Below are 6,000 nucleotides of genomic sequence, written 5' to 3'. Positions count from 1 at the left end.
CCCACCTCTGATATCTCCTAGTTGTGTGACCCTGAGCACAGCACTTGTCCTTCAGCCTTGGTTTCCTCATGTGTAAAATGGTAATGATAATGTGTAGCACCTCCCTTATAGAAGTGAGGCTCTACGTAAGGTGCTCTGGAAATTTCAAATGTCAAATAGCAATTGTCATTATTATGGCGATCCCATGATTTTCAGTCATGTAGCATCACTGGGAGAGTAGGAGTGTCAAATAGATTTTCTTTCCTGATTGGGAGTGGTTCTGCCCATATGGAAGAATGTCACAATTTCTTCAGCACCATCTCTTCCTCCTATTCAATCTTGGACCCAAGTCATTGCTCATTGAAAGTGCCAGCCTAGTAAAGAAACACTATGGACAATCTATCCAACTGCATGTTATAGGCCCTTGACCATAACATCTCTAAACACTTACTTTGTTTATTGAAAGTTGTCAAAAAGGCAGCTTCCATAGGAAATAATGACAAAACCCCAAACCCATCAACATGTGCACTTTTTCCACAGCAAGACTTTTTTTTTTTTTGCCCCCGCACATCCTGCACTGTGAGAAACTCAGTGGGACCCCAAAGAATGAATAGATTGCAACAGGGAGATGAAGGAAGACCCAAAGAGCTACTACACAGGTTCAGCCAGGAAGGGAAAATATGCACTATTGCCTGATAGCTGACTTCCACCTCCTGGTGTCACATTGGAAAACAAAAACAAAAATCCCATACAACAAGGTCGATTTCATATCACTTAGTAATTTTTTTGCACATGGGAAGCTTTGAAGATTTAAATATGCTTATCATTTACACATCAGAGGAAATGATGTCACTGAATATATAGTAGTTATCTCAGGGGGCTCATCTGCCAACTGGCACTGACAAAGTTGGGAAAGGCATCTATGAGAGGGTAAGAAAAAAAGGTAGCATGGGTATTTTCTTTTTTTTTTTTAGTGAGGCAATTGGGGTTAAGTGACTTGCCCAGGGTCACACAGCTAGTAAAGTGTTAAGTGTCTGAGGCCGGATTTGAACTCAGGTACTCCTGACTCCAGGGCCGGTGCTCTGTCCACTGTGCCACCTAGCTGCCCAAGCATGGGTATTTTCAATGAATCATGCATAACCACAGTATTGCATCTGACAAGAGCATCTTTGCAGAGTAAAGAGGACAGCAAGATCCTAAAGACAGCAGCAGGTCACTTGTTTGGGGGCAGAAGACTGCTATAAGATAATCAGTTGGAGCAGGTGATTTCTGTCCCTCTGGCATTTGGGGCAGTTAAATTTGGGAGCAATAGAGTCAAATCTGATCATGATTGAAATGAGATAAATTAATACAAGTAGAAGGCTATTCGGTTAGTCAACAAGCATTTATTAAGCACCTGCCTTATGCCAGGCCCTGTGCTAAGTACGAGGAACGTGTATTAGCAACCATCTAATCCCACCTCATTTTTCAGATGAGAAAATTTAGGTCTATAGAAATGTAGTCCAAGATCACTCAGTTAAAGCCTCACACCAAATGCTCTATCCACTCTTAGGGAACAGATGTGTAAATCCAAATTAAGATGTTTGGTCTTTGGCATTGGACATGAATCACTTTATATCTATATTCAAAAATTTTGATTAAAATATTTTATTACGGGTTCAAGTCCTTTCTCTGAGATATATTGTCTTTGTTTCCCGGGGCAGGCCACTTAGTGCCTCAGTGACCTAGGTACCTAAAACCCTCAGTTAGAAATCAAGTGCTGATCTGAATTCATAGAAAGATTTTCCTTACTGAGATTACTCTACGCCAAGAAAATCATGGGATCAATCCAAACATATTTCACATAACATAAACCTGCCTAGGTTTATTGGGCAGCAAAAACTATAGAGTCCACAATATAGTCATCATTTATCATGTATATTTTATTGGTACATTACTTGTAACACTCAAATATTCCATTCGGTCAAATGGATCAGATACAAAATTTGAATGGATCAGCTAGGTTTTGCCTTTATTTTTAGGAGAACTATAAAAGTAGCCTCTACAACAGCCTGGGGAAAGTATTCAATAAGCAATCAATTAGTGACCGGTGTGAGGCAGGGTTTGATTCCCAACGGAAGCAAAACTGACCATGTCTCCAGAGAGAAGCAGGCTATAGTTTAGGACAGCTGGGTAAGAATTCTTTAGCTGGAGGGAGAGAAAAACACACACACACACACAGAGACAAAGAGATAGAGACAGAGAGATGGAGAGAGACAGAGACAGACCGAGAGAGAGACAGAGACAAAGAGAGACAGAAGGAAGAGGAAGGGAGAGAGAGGGAAAAAAAATCAGTCTAGACAGGAAAATATCCATCTCATATAAATCAATTAATCAATAAAGATTTCTTAACTAATTATGTGACAGATACCATGCTAAGTATTAAGGGTACAAAGACAAACGTGACAAAGTTCCTGCTCTCAAGGAGTGCATACACATATGTTTGAATGTGTGTATGTGTATATGCATATGTATGTATATAAGCACATGCAAATAATATGTGTATACATACACAGATACATGTACATATCTATAGTATATATACCGATATACTCATACATATAAGCTATTAAAAATTCACTAGAACTTTTGGGAAACCCTCTATAAAAGAAATACATTTAGAGAGAAGTCAAGTGTAGCTGGGGGCTCTTCATGCAGAAGGTGTCATTTAGCATTGTTGGTGGAGCTGTGAACTGATCCAACCATTCTGGAGAGCAATTTGGAACTATGCCCTTTGACCCAGGGGTACCACTGCTAGGTTTGTATCCCAAAGAGAGCATAGAAAAGGGAAAAGGACCCACATGTACAAAAAATAAAAATCATGTGAAAACAAATGTTGAAAATTATCCTTGTATATAAGTGGAAAATAATAAAATACTTTTAAAAAGGTATCATTTAAGTTTAGTTTGGAAGGAAACAAGGGCTTCAAAGAGGCAGAGGTAAGGAGAGTGGACTCCAGGAATGAGGCATAGCCTGTGCAAAGGCATGGAGTGTGTGCATGTGGGTGTGTGTGGGTGGAATTCTGTGTGAAAGGAATGGCATGGACGCCAGACCAGTCATATCATAGCACTTGTGAAGGGGAGAGGTGGGTAATAAGACTAGACAGCACATGATTAGTGACCTGCCCACACTTCATGGGTGATATACTTGGGACCATAGCATTATAGATTTATAGCTTGAATAGTTGGTCCAAGCCCTTCATATTCCATATGAGAAAACTGAGGCCCTTCACAAAGTGCAGTAGCTTGCCCAGAGGCAGGCCCTGAACTCCAAGTCTTTCTACCCCTTGCTATTTCACCTCTGATCATCCTCAGTCTCCTGAGGCAGAGGTTTGACGTGCTCCCATAGCCCCAGCCTTGTACTACAGATCGCTGTCAAACAACAGAGGGGCACCACCTCTTTGCATATATCAAGTCTGGCTAAATGCTTTGGGGATTGAAAATAAATCTTGTGACTTTCTCAGTCATGAACGGAACAGCAGGAAATAATAATGAGCCAATAATAACAGCTACAACAGCTTCTTCCCACCTGGAGGTACAACAAACTTCTAGAACTGTGCGTGATTCAAGGAGATTATTTACTGAATGAGGCATGGGTAACATTCTTCTAAAGGCACCTGCAGGTGCCTTTAGAAAAATCTTTCTGAGAGTGTATGTGTCAGATTCTATTTGTGGGAGACTGGACTGGGTAACACGGCTTTGGTTCTAGAAAGTGAACCTTGGTAAAGTTTCCACTTGCTAGCCACAGTTAACACGTTTCTATGTCTCAAAGAATCTTTCAAATGTTCCTATTTTCTCTATAATTACTCCAATTTCCCTGTTTGGCCTAGTAGGACATCTACATGAACAAGTCTTGTTGACATTGAACACTGTCTTCTTTTGTAATATTAACATGTGTCTTTTTGGGTCATGGGCTATTGAAGATTCCTGTGAAAGACTTTAATTCTTTCTTCTCTGACGACTATTTTCCACATTATTTTATCCAGATTCCCTTTCCTGCCATTTAAGACACCTTTCAGAATGAATTTATCTCTATGTAAATTTGACCTTCTGAGCATCATTCACGATTAGTCATCTATTTCCCCACATACAATCAATTACTGAGTCTTGTTGATTTGACCTCCATAAGATGGCTGCGTGCATCCTCTTCTCTCCACTCATAGGCCACCACCCTAGTTCAGATCCTCATCACCTCTCTACTGCATGAGTGTATTAACCTCCTAAGTGGTCTTCTTACTTCCAGCCTCTTCCCTCCACACAGCTACCAAAGTGATATTTCTAAAGCACAGGTCTGACCATATTACTTCCTTGTTCAATAAACTTCTGTGGCTCCCTCCTATCTCTGGGATCACATACCAGCTCCCCTGGTATTTGAGGGCCTTCAAAACTTGGCACAACCTATATTTCCAACTTCCTTACACATCACTGTTTTCCATACACTGTACAGCTCAGCCAAACTGACCTTCCTGCCATTCCCACTATACAATACTCCACTTCCACCTTCCATCTCCCCCTCCCCTCTCCCATCTCCCATCTCTATGCCCTACTTCTGGGAGGTGCTCTCTCTCAATCTCTACCTCTTAGGATCCCTCGTTTATTTCTTAGCTCAACTGGAGCACCATATGCTATAGCCCTTTTCTGATCCCCCCAGGATCTAATGCCCCCCTCTCTCTCATTCAAATTACCTTGTATATACTTACATGTACTTACCTTGAATATATTATCTCCCTTTATAGAATGGAAGTTCCTTGAGCATAGTTGTGGGGTTTTTTTGTTTGTTTGTTTTTGTTTTTTGTGAGGCCATTGGGGTTAAGTGACTTGCCCAGGGTCACACAGCTAGTAAGTATCAAGGGTCTAAGGCTGGCTTTGAACTCAGGTCCTCCTGACTCCAGGGCCGGTGCTCTATCTACTGTGCCACATAGCTGCCCTGAGCATAGTTTTTAATTTCTGTTCTTGTATCCCCAGTGCTTCTCATTTCCCTTCTTTGTGGCAAGCTTGTTCTTTATAATTTGGCAATTTATTGTCTTGTGGTTGTTTTTTTCTCATTTACATTAATGTAGTCATTGTATTACTTTCTGGGCTCTACTAACTTCTTTCTACATCAGTTCATATAAAATCTTTCCATGCTTCTCAGTATTATTCATATTGGACATTTCTTTTTGCTGTTGTTTAGTCATTTTCAGTTGTGTCTGAATCTGTCTGAACCCATTCAGGGTTTTCTTGGCAAGGATCCTGAAGTGGTTTGCCATTTCCTTCTCCAGCTCATTTTATAGATGAGGAAGCTAAGGCAAACAGAGTTAAGTGACTTACCCACGGTCACAAAGCTGGTAAGTGTCTGAGGCCAGATTTGAACTCAGGGAGATGAGTCTTTCTGACTCCAAGCCTGGTGCTCTATCCTCTGTGCCATCTCGCTCCTTAATGTATCTAGCACCATATTAATATGTCATTACATTCACCTACAAGTGCTTAGCACAGTGCCTTCCTTCAGTGTTTAGCAACAAATAGAACTGTGGGTGGTTGCGAAGGTTTCTGTTTCTCATCAGACACATGATGTTCTCATCTAAAACAGTTGTTTGCATATAGTCTTCCCTCCATTAGACTGAATTCCATGGGGGCATCTTTTACCCGACTTTGTGTCTCCATCACTTAGAGCAATGCCTGGCACATAGTAGGTGATTAATAAATGCTTTTTGACTGACTGCATGATTCTGGGCAGGTCCCTTAACCTCTCTCTGGGTATGCATAATAACGTGAAAGGGTCCTGATGTGAGATAAACAACAAAAGTAAACATAAATCTTGGTCTCTCTTCCTGACCAAGTAGGGAAGAGGCTGATAGCAAGTATTCTATAGTCGGAGGGGGCAGCTAGGTGGTGCAGTAGATAAAGCACTGGCCCTGGATTCAGAAAAACCTGAGTTCAAATCTGGCCTCAGACACTTGATACTTACTGGGTGTGTGACCCTGGGAAAGTCACTTAACCCTCA

The sequence above is a fragment of the Dromiciops gliroides genome, chromosome 5, assembly GCF_019393635.1.
Source record: "Dromiciops gliroides isolate mDroGli1 chromosome 5, mDroGli1.pri, whole genome shotgun sequence".
Taxonomy (NCBI): domain Eukaryota; kingdom Metazoa; phylum Chordata; class Mammalia; order Microbiotheria; family Microbiotheriidae; genus Dromiciops; species Dromiciops gliroides.
This window is presented reverse-complemented; position numbering follows the sequence as displayed.